General features: G+C 44.8%; 1 protein-coding gene across 10 annotated transcripts in view; it reads right to left on the reverse strand.

Moving 5' to 3' along the window:
• Window positions 1-1,603, reverse strand: part of CLOCK (clock circadian regulator) — a 111,401-nt gene extending 109,798 nt beyond the window's left edge. For 5 of the 10 annotated variants that reach the window (XM_002688257.7, XM_005207980.5, XM_010806117.4 and 2 more), the window contains exon 1: window positions 959-1,092. The gene's annotated coding sequence lies outside the window, so the exon portion shown is untranslated. Of the gene's footprint in view, window positions 1-138; window positions 903-958; window positions 1,093-1,260 lie in introns of those variants that run through there. The other 5 variants (XM_010806120.4, XM_005207981.5, XM_024992963.2 and 2 more) reach the window with 3 other exon arrangements.
• Window positions 1,604-11,583: the final 9,980 nt, after the last annotated feature.

The following is an 11,583-nucleotide window of genomic DNA, read 5'->3' on the forward strand; positions in this document are numbered from 1 at the left end:
CTGTAAAAGAAAACACTGTTGTTGCTTTTCTAAGGTTAGAAAGCCTTCAAGTCGTATAGCGTGGCATTCTAATAGCAAGCAACTGCCACCTGATTCGATCTTTCATTCCCCAAGTCAGAGGCCGAGGTTTTTTTTTACCTGTCAGGATTCTGCTATTAGCAACAGGACGACTTGTACACCAGCGAAAACGCACTCAAGAATGTAAGCTCTGCGGCGCTAGGCGTCGGAAATTACACTCCCGGGGCCAGCACACCAGGACTAGCTAGAGTCCAGCTTCGCAGGCGAAAGGTTTCCATAAGAATCAGCCGCCGTGGTGACCCGGAGCGGCCGGGCGCGAGTGGACTCAAGGAAGGAAGACAGGCGCCGCCCCGGGAGCGTTCGAACCCGCGCAGCGGCTCCAGTCGGACGCGAGGAGTAGCGCGTTCCCCGGGGACCCAGCCCCGGAACCGCGACCACTAACGGAACCAGCCCACGGGCGGCGGCGGCCGCCGCTCGGACTGCGGGCTGCGGCGCGCGGGCCGGGTGCCGGGAGGGCGGGGGTTCCCCGGAGGAGCTGGCCGTCCCGGCGCCCCATTGGGCGCCGCTCCAAACGTGCCCGAGTTGTGACAGGAATAAAGTGGGTCACAAGGCCTAGCGGGTCCCCAGCGAAAGCCCTCTCCGCACCGGCTCTTCGGCTCTCCCCGCCGCTCTGCCGCTCGAATCGGCCTCAACCCAAGGGCGCGCTCCGGCCACCCGGCCCCGCCGCGCACCCCAATCCCGCCCCTGCCCCGCAGGTAACCCCAGCTGTCCCGAAAGGCCCTTCAGACGGGGCGGGCCTCCACCCCAACTCCCGAGAAAAGACACACTCGAGCGATAAGCAAAACTTGGGCTTCAGCGCCAGCCCGCCCCTCCCCTGGCCGCCGCCCCCCGGCCCCACACACACCGCCCTCCTGCTCCCCCCACTTCCCGGCGCCCTCACCGTGTGGCTTGCGGCGGCTCCGGCTTCTTCCCTCCCCCACCCTGGAGTCCAGCTGCGGCGACTCGGAACCACTAGCCTTGCAGCGTCCTGAAGGCGCTGCGGCTCCCAGCTTTAGCAGCACCCTGAGGCTGAGTGGCGCCCCCAACCCACCCCCCCAAAATTTCACCGCTACAGCCGCCCTCAACTCCTCCCCCTCCCTTCCCTTCCCCTCCTCCACCGGCACCGGGACCACGCATGCGCCGCTCAGGCCAGCCTGCCGGCGGACGTCAGGCCCCAGGCCCACCCGGCGGGGCGCCACTCACCGGGAGCGCGCACGCGTCGGCGGCCAGATTTCCTTCGCGCTCTCGGTCTCGGGGGTTTCCTTTTTTAAGCCGGTAGCCGCAAGACTAGTCTGTGATTGCGCTCCCTCCCGGCGCATGCGTAGTCAGTGACCCCCTGCGGGCTCCGACTGCCGGCGCTTTTCGTTCGTCCCTCCCCTCACTCTCCCTTTCCCCGGTGCGTCTCGGTGCGCATGCGATGTGCTCCGTTAGGCAGCTCGGAGCTGCGATGGGGATCCCGGGCGCCGGAGGAGACTCCTGCTCCCTAGGGCTGCGCGTCTGCGCGGTCCGCGGCTGCCGCTGGGCGTGCAGGAAAGCCGAGATCTCCCCGGCGCCCCTTTCCTCGCACGGGTTACTGGAAAGCAGGGGGCGGGGGGCGGGGCCTGGTTAGCTGCGGAGGGTGCGGCGGGTCCCGGGAGTTCAGATCAGGGTGGCTTTGGCTTTTACCCTGGATGCGGGAAGCGAAGACAGAGGAGAGTTTCTTGTATGAGGGATCCCGAAGCCAAAAGGGACCTTGTCTTTCTCGAAAAGCAAATCACTTTGCCAATGCCAGGGGGAAAAAATCGGGCAGGCGAAAAGACTTTTCCCTCTCAGCCGGTGGCATCACTTGCGTTTCGTCTCTTGGGACGGGAAGAGGGCATTTGTGAAGGTGACTGGCACTCCAGACTCCTCCTCTTTCTTCTCCTGGAAGTGCACTGCTTTAGTCGCTTCTTTTTGGAGAGTGGGCCTGGGGAGACCGGACATGAGTCCTTGGCTGGAGGGCCGAGGCCAAAGAAGATAACGGACGTGCTCCTTTGGAGATTTTTATCTAGCCTTAAGGAAGATGGGAGATAAACCAGGATCCTAGCTTGTACCTTCCTTCCCTTGTAGAAAAACGTGTGAATATTTTCCCCCTTATCTTAGGGGGAAATTACTTGATGGTTAAGACAGTTGGTCCACAAGGGAAAGCAGCTTTCAGTAGCTAAAAATTATTGGGAAAAAGTCTACAGTCCTAATTCCTAGTAGTTTTCATATTTTAATGATTGTTCTTTGAATTTGAAATAGAAGCCATTTTTTTCTTCTTTCAAAAAAACTGTTGTGACTATAAAATCCTCCCTCAAAGGTAACATTCATCTCAGTGAACACTTAAGATTCTTGCTGTGTACTCAAGAGAAAAAAAACATCGAAACTGAGGGACTGTTCAGATCAGACCAGAGGATTCTGTCCGGAATGGGAGAGCGTGATAGAGTCATCATATAGCAGACAAGATTTTAGTAGACATTGTTTCCTGTTTAGCATTCATTCCCTATTCTGATCATTTCCTTTGGAGAACTATCCTTTCTTCACTCTCAGACCATTTGGCTGGGGCAGGACTCCAGAGGAAAATACATTTGAGTTAATCCTCTACCTTAGTTTGGATTTAACTAAGAAGGGTGATCTCTTTTCCAATGGAGTTAAGTCTGCAGAAATGGAAGCCTGAACACATCTTCCTACTCACAGATTCTGAGAAAGAAGGCAACGTGGAATAAAGCAGGTTCAAAAACGGAGATTTGGCCTGGAGACACATTGGATGCATAGAAGCCGTTGTGGACTAGATAACTCTGGAAATTTCAGTTAAGTTAGTCAATAAATTCTTAACATGTATTCATTGCTTAAACCAGTGAGAGGTTGTCTGTCACTTGCCATCATAAATTCTCACAGTGGTAGCAAGAGAGGAGGCAAGATTAATAATACTGATTAGGAAGGTTTCAGTTAGACAAGAGGCTTTGAATGCTTTTCCCAGGATGTGGACGTTTGGATTTTCTAGAGAAAGTGATCTCTCTTCATATTCTGCATCATATCTTCAAAAATACCTTTGCCCCTTTTAATGGTTCCATGGTCCTCTTAGTCACTAGAAACACATCATGTTCATCTTTGATTCCTTCCTCTCTCATTTTCTGTATTTAATCATTTACTAACACCTGTTGATAGTCCCATTTTTCTGCTCAGTCTTCTGCCACTACTCAAACATTTCCCATGATTCAGTTCACAACTTAATCTTTCTCCCCATACTCTCCAAGAAGAAAACTGTACCACATATTTTTAATCACATTTCCAACTTCCAGATTCCACTTTTCCCTAAAACAAAAACCTCGCCTCATAGTTTGTCCCCTAGCCTAAATCCTCTCCTTGAACACAATTTATCTAACTCAAATATTCTGCTCACTTCTTCTTGTCTGCCTTGGTATAATTTAAAAGGAACATTTCCAACTCCATTCCTAACTGGTTTCCACAGTTGATGTCTTGATGGAAGCAATATAGATAGCATAGTGGCTAAAATACAGAATTGGAAACTTACTGCCAGGATTTATCCCGGCCCCACCACTTAATATCTGCATGACTTTGAGTCTGTTCTTCAGTTTCCTCATCTGTCAAATGAGGGTAATATCATGTCTCAGGATAATTGAGAGAAGATAGAAAAGGTAGATGGAATGTGTGTGTGTGTGTGTGTGTGTGTGTGTGTGTGTGTGACAGTACCTGGTACATAAAAAATCCCATATTAGTAGTGGCTATTAATAATGTTGCTTTTTGTGTAGTTCTTGCATCTCTTGCTCAATTTCTTCCCCTAGTTCTCTGAGACCCTATGTCCTTTCTGTTTTTTCATAATACTCTTATCCACCCTTTCCTTGACGTTCCCACTTTTACTACTACAGTTTCAGGTAAATAGGAACATGGGAAGCTTGATATGCATAATAGGGAATATATTGTCAGGGTTTTGTTTTTTTTTTTTAAGAATTCTTCATGTTTTAGTCAATTACTTTTATCCTTTCTAGATCCTTTAAAAGGAAGGCAATAGTATGATGTGATATTGAAGACTTTGTAATCAAAGGTCTAGGCTTCAATCCTGACTAATACTAAGACACACTGAGCAAGTTAAATAATTTATTTGAGCATCAGGGTATTTATCTGTAAAGTCAGAAAAAAAGCATCTCAGAATTGTGATGATCAAATGTAAATTATAAACTACTACAGAAAGGTTAGCTGAAAAGGATGGTGGCTTTAGATTTTTATGCTTTGTTGTTGGAACTCTAGGAATGGTTGAAATGACTCACAAATTTGTAACTACAGCCTACACCTAACCTTTGGGTTCTAAACACACATGTCCAATTGTCTCCCCAATGTCTCCTCTTGAATATCTCAAATACCTTGGATGCTTCCTTCAATCTGTTCTCCACAAAGCAGCAAGAATATTCTTTTGAAAATATAAATGAAACCACATATTCCTACTTAAAATCCTTATTATTTCCCATTATATCTAAATTCCTAGTTGTGGCCATAATACCTCTTTGATCTAGCCCCCTCTATGTCTCCAACTTCATGTCCTACCATTTTTCTCTTTTCCCATAACACTTCCACCCAGAAACTTCCTCAAGTTTCTTGCGAATCTCTGTATTCTCAAGCTTTGATACATGCCGTGCACTTACCTGGACCACCCTCCTACCTTTTCTCCTGGCTGGTTCCTCTTCAGTCTTCATGTCTCAAAGATCTAACTACCCTATTTAAGATGTTTCCCTCCTACCTCTCACCTGCCATCCACCAACATAGTACCCACAATCATTCTCTATTTTTTAAAATATTTCTTTTCTTATCTATTAACTATCTTCCCCCCAAACCCTGCCGCACTGTCACCACATGGTAAATCCCAAGAGTCAAGAACCCTGTGTTTTCTTCATCACTGTACATGCAGCATTCATTTCAATGCTTGAGTTAAACGAAAAAAAAAAATGAATGAAATGAAAGGTGAAACATGCCAGAAGATTTTTGGGATCACTCTTATATTCCAAGTTGTGATTGTAAGCAGACTGTAGTCTTGTCAGGAGGTAAACTTAGCAACGTGTTTTAAAGTACAAAGGAGAGATAAACTGAAAATAGTGAAACACTAGTATGAGACTGCTGAAGGAGGTCCACAATAGGGAACAAGAACATGCAGCACTCACCCTCTAAACAGCTGCCCACATTTGAAGCAGATGGTCCTTCAGCCCGGCTTCCCTGGTGGCTCAGACGGTAAAGAATCTGCCTGCAATGGAGGAGATGCAAGAGATATAGTTTCAATCCCTGGGTGGGGAAGATCTCCTGGAGAAGGAAATGGCAACCCACTCCAGTATTCTTGCCTGGGAAATCCCATGGACAGAGGAGCCTGGCAGGCTACAGTCCATGGGGTTGCAGTGAGTCGGACACAAATGACACACATGCACATTCCTTCAGTCAGGACCAAAAGCTGGACAAAACTGGACTTCACATGGTCAAAACCTCCAACCCCTACTTTCAGGCCATATTAGTAAGACACAAGGGAAGAGGAGGATAAGAGAATCATTGGAGCCACAAGCAAAAACAAGACCAGGAGCTGACTGTGGCTCAGACCATGAACTCCTTATTGCCAAATTCAGACTTAAATTGAAGAAAGTAGGGAAAACCACTAGACCATTCAGGTATGACCTAAATCAAATCCCTTATGATTATATAGTGGAAGTGAGAAATAGATTTAAGGGCCTAGATCTGATAGAGTGCCTGATGAACTATGGAATGAGGTTCATGACATTGTACAGCAGACAGGGATCAAGACCATCCCCATGGAAAAGAAATGCAAAAAAGTAAAATGGCTGTCTGAGGAGGTCTTACAAATAGCTGTGAAAAGAAGGGAAGCGAAAAGTAAAGGAGAAAAGAAAAGATATAAGCATCTGAATGCAGAGTTCCAAAGAATAGCAAGAAGAAATAAGAAAGCCTTCCTTAGCGATCAATGCAAAGAAGTAGAGGAAAACAACAGAATGGGAAAGACTAGGGATCTCTTCAGGAAATCAGAGATACCAAAGGAACATTTCATGCAAAGATGGGCTCAATACAGGACAGAAATGGTATGGACCTAACAGAAGCAGAAGATATTAAGAAGAGGTGACAAGAATACACAGAAGAACTGTATAAAAAACATCTTCATGACCCAGATAATCATGATGGTGTGATCACTGACCTAGAGCCAGACATCCTGGAATGTGAAGTCAAATGGGCCTTAGAAAGCATCACTACGAACAAAGCTAGTGGAGGTGATAGAATTCCAGTTGAGCTATTTCAAATCCTGAAAGATGATGCTGTGAAAGTGCTGCACTCAATACGCCAGCAAATTTGGAAAACTCAGCAGTGGCCACAGGACTGGAAAAGGTCAGTTTTCATGCCAATCCCAAAGAAAGGCAATGCCAAAGAATGCTCAAACTACCGCACAATTGCACTCATCTCACACGCTAGTAAAGTAATGCTCAAAATTCTCCAAGCCAGGCTTCAGCAATACCTGAACCGTGAACTTCCTGATATTCAAGCTGGTTTTAGAAAAGGCAGAGGAACCAGAGATCAAATTGCCAACATCCGCTGGATCATCAAAAAAGCAAGAGAGTTCCAGGAAAACATCTATTTCTGCTATATTGACTATGCCGAAGCCTTTGACTGTGTGGATCACAATAAACTGTGGACAATTCTGAAAGAGATGGGAATACCAGACCACCTGATCTGCCTCTTGAGAAGTTTGTATGCAGGTCAGGAAACAACAGTTAGAACATGGACATGGAACAACAACTGATTCCAAACAGGAAAAGGAGTACGTCAAGGCTGTATATTGTCACCCTGTTTATTTAACTTATATGCAGAGTACATCATGAGAAACACTGGACTGGAAGAAACACAAGCTGGAATCAAGATTGCCAGGAGAAATATCAATAACCTCAGATATGCAGATGACACCACCCTTATGGCAGAAAGTGAAGAGGAACTCAAAAGCCTCTTGATGAAAGTCAAAGTGGAGAGTGAAAAAGTTGGCTTAAAGCTCAACATTTAGAAAATGAAGATCATTTCATCCTGTCCCATCACTTCATGGGAAATAGATGAGGAAACAGTGTAAACAGTGTCAGACTTTATTTTGGGGGGCTCCAAAATCACTGCAGATGGTGACTGCAGCCATGAAATTCAAAGACGCTTACTCCTTGGAAGGAAAGTTATGACCAACCTAGATAGTATATTCAAAAGCAGAGACATTACTTTGCCAACAAAGGTCCGTCTAGTCAAGGCTATGGTTTTTCCTGTGGTCATGTATGGATATGAGAGTTGGACTGTGAAGAAGGCTGAGCGCCGAAGAATTGATGCTTTTGAACTGTGGTGTTGGAGAAGCCTCTTGAGAGTCCCTTGGACTGCAAGGAGATCCAACCAGTCCATTCTGAAGGAGATCAGCCCTGGGATTTCTTTGGAAGGAATGATGCTAAAGCTGAAACTCCAGTACTTTGGCCACCTCATGCAAAGAGTTGACTCATTGGAAAAGACTCTGATGCTGGGAGGGATTGGGGGCAAGAGGAGAAGGGGACGACAGAGGATGAGATGGCTGGATGGCATCACTGACTCAATGGACGTGAGTCTGAGTGAACTCCGGGAGTTGGTGATGGACAGGGAGGCCTGGCGTGCTGTGATTCATGGGGTCACAAAGAGTCGGACACAACTGAGCAACTGATCTGATCTGATGGCTTTTCCTTTGCTTTTTATTCCCCCACCCGACTCCAAGTTGGGCTTCCTTGGTGGCTCAGACAGAAAGAATCTGCTTACGATGCGGGAGACCTGGGTGCTATCCCTGGAGGAGGGCATGGCAACCCACTCCAGTATTCTTGTCTGGAGAATTCCATGGAAGAGCCTGGCGTCCATGGGGTGAGAGAGAGTCAGACACAACTGAGCAACTAAGCACAGCTCACTCCGAGTTAAGTGAACAAGGCTCCAACAGAATCGGCTAGAGAAACTGGAATGACTAAGGAGAGACTGGTATCTCTTCCCTTTCAGATTTGTTGATCCGCCCTGCATCTACCTGTGTGAACAGGAAGATAGAGACTTGGGGAGAAACAGTTGGAGGAAGTGGGCTAAAGTGTACTCCTACAGTTTGGCATGGCCATGAAGTTTCTACAGAGTCCATCCATGCTGATAGAAAGTACTGTCCAGGTTTGAACCATTTTGACACCTACTGGGAAAAGAAATTCTAGCAACAAGAGGCAGGATATACTTCAAGGAGTGGGAACTGAGAGAGATCAAGAGAGAGAGAGAGCCGCAGGCTGATCTCATATCAAGGAACTGTGCAGTGGAGTGGCTGCCTCTGAGTTTCTAGGAGAACTCAATGTGCCCATTAAAGAGCGAACACTTTAATGCAATATGGATAGTACTTACCTAGTTAAGAGAAATGTATGTCTTTCTTCCCTAGTCTCCCTTCCAGTCCCCAACACCACAGAAGATGGGTCTTGAAAAGAGAGGGAAATAATTGGCTAAAAACAACTCCACCTTCCCTCTTGAGTTCCTGAATCACAAGGTCAGCCATAGAACATTTGCCTGGGAACTGATATTGAAGCTTGAAACTAGACAGACTTTTAATAACCAAAAGTGTGAAAGAAGAGTTAAAGAATATGCTCAAGATGTCTTTAGGGGACTTGCTACCAGTGCTGCTTAATCACCTAAGGATTTCATTAAAACAAAAATTGCAGTTCAGCTAGGCTGGGATGAGGCCAGAGACTGCATTTCTAACAAGCTCCCTGGGGATGCTGCTGATTCTAGGATCACACTTTGACAAAATAGGCACTATACAGCAGGAGAGGGAGTTTCAATGGTTGGCAGAAAAGAACAGAGAAAAATATTAGGAAGGTTATATGAAATACACATTTTTGTAGATCAAAAACATTTGAATATTTAAAATTTCCCAAAAAAATCACAAAAATTCATTCAATAAAATGTGAAACACATTATTAAATAATTTCCCCACATTCTAACAAATACTTATACCCCACTTAAATAAGAATGTATAAATCAAGTAGGATATGAACTAGTACTGATCTACACTGGCAAGCATGAGTACTTGCTAGAAGCGTGTGTTTGTGTGCATTATTTGAAAAAGGCTGAGGCTGGAATCAAAACCAGCCACCTCTATAATGCTATAATTTTATGAATTTTACAAATGTTTAAGTTTTCATGAACTGTGCTTATGTATAGAAACTACTGCCACCTGGTGGATTTGAGTTAAAAAAAAGAAGTATGAATCTTTTTATTCAAACATCTTAAATACTATTACTACTTCCTCTGCTAATTTTAACTCAAAAAAGAAAATAGGTAAATATGATGGATTTACTAAAAAAAAAATTGCATTTGGGGGAACCTTTTGCATTCGGTTTCAATTGGAAGGGAAATAATGAATGCTAGTTGCTTAGCTGGGTCTGACTCTTTGCGACCCCATGGACTGTAGCCCACCAGGCTCCTCTGTCTGTGGGACTCTTCAGGCCAGAACACTGGAATGGATTGCCATTCCCTTCTCCAGGGGATCTTTCAGACCCAGGAATTGAACCTGGGTCTCCCACATTGCAGGCAGATTCTTTACCACCTGAGCCACCAGGGAAGTCAGGGAAATAATGTCTATACTTATATGCATTAGATGGCATTAAAGTTACATTTTAACTTTATGATTAATATGGTTTTTCCTTTAATTTCCACAGCTGTTTTATTGTCAATAGGAATCTTTCCATCCATTTTGTTAAAGACTCTTAGAAGTTGGACCTTATAGGTAATTATTTCTCTGATATGTGTGCTAACGCTATAATAAAGACCATTGTGTGCAACTCCCAACTTTGCTTCTCAACGTTTCCTCCCTTCATCCAAATGTGTATATTTTCAAAAGCCTTTCTTTGCTATCTCAGAAGAGGGTCTTCCTAATTCTTTACAAAGTTAGATCATTTGATTTTACCTTATCTGATAAAATAAATTATTACCACCTAACTCAGTGTGCTTGCCTTGAGAATCCCAGGGACAGGGGAACCTGGTGGGCTGCTGTCTATGGGGTCGCACAGAGTTGGACACGACTGAAGTGACTTAGCAGCAGCAGCAGCAACTCAGTGTGTGCTGAAAAGCAGAGTAAGCTGACAAGATTCGTATAGTCAAGGCTACGGTCTTCCCAGCAATCACGTTCAGCTGTGAGAGCTGGACCGTGAAGAAGGCAGAACACTAATGAATCGATGCCTTCGAACAGTGGTGCTAGAGAAGACTCCTGAAAGTCCCTTGGACAGCAAGGAGATCAAACCAGTCAATCTTAAGGGAAATCAACCCTGAATACTCATTGGAAGGAGGACTGATGCTGAAGCTGAAGCTCCAGTATTTTGGTCACCTGATGCAAACAGTTGATCTACTGGAAAAGTCCCTGATGCCAGGAAAGACTGAGGGCAGGAGAAGAAGAGGGTGCCAGAGGATGAGATGGCCAGATGGCATCACTGATGCAATGGACATGAACTTGGGCAAACTTTAGGAGATGGTGAGGGACAAGGAGGCCTGGTGTGCTGCAGTCCATGAGATCGTAAACAACTGGGCGACTGAACAACAACAACTCAATCTGTATTTAACTTTCCCTCCACTTCATCATTCTCTGCTGCCTCTATGATCCCTATCTACCCCTAAGAACACCAAATACCCTTTTCTGACTTCATGTTAAATTGCCTCGTGCATGCTAAGTCGCTTCAGTCACGTCCGACTCTGTGCAACCCTATGGGCTGTACCCACCAGGCTCCTCTGTCCATGGAATTCTCCAGGCAAGAATACTGGAGTGGGTTGCCATTCCCTTCTCCAGGGGATTTTCCTAACCCAGGGATTGTCTCTCATGTCTCCTGCACTCTTTACCACTAGCACCACCTGGGAAGTCCTAAATTGCCTCAGTTTTCACCAATTTATTTTTGTAATCTAATCACTTAAACTTAGTCTGGATTCTCTCAAACACATCAGTGAATACCCAAAATCACAATGATGGGTCACCAGTACAAACAAACTAGAAGACTAGAATGTGTTGTTAAACAATTACATGCTGTATTTAACACCATTTTCTCTAAAAGTGGTGTCAGTTATTAATCCAAGATTAAAACATGCTGCAGGTTCTGTAGTGTTATTTTCTCATGATGAATTCTTCTGAGATTACTATCAAAAGATATGTAAGCCTCACAATATACTTTTCTCACTTCTCATGATTTAGAAACTTACATGTTATACAGGTCTAATGATTCAATCACCTGTCTACTTAGTAAGCTAATACTTTCTAAAAATAATAGAACTATTAAAAATTATAACGAGTAGAGATGTTTCCTAGTACTTTTTAGAATCTTTAAATTGCATTTTTCCATTGAGTGCTTAATTTTTTTAATAGGTAAGAGACTTCATAGAAAAAGCATATGGTCATAAATTTAAGTATTTTCACTCAAAGCCTCTAAATAATAGACTTTAATATTTATTAAAGTAAATTAAATTCCATCATTC

The sequence above is a fragment of the Bos taurus genome, chromosome 6, assembly GCF_002263795.3.
Source record: "Bos taurus isolate L1 Dominette 01449 registration number 42190680 breed Hereford chromosome 6, ARS-UCD2.0, whole genome shotgun sequence".
Taxonomy (NCBI): domain Eukaryota; kingdom Metazoa; phylum Chordata; class Mammalia; order Artiodactyla; family Bovidae; genus Bos; species Bos taurus.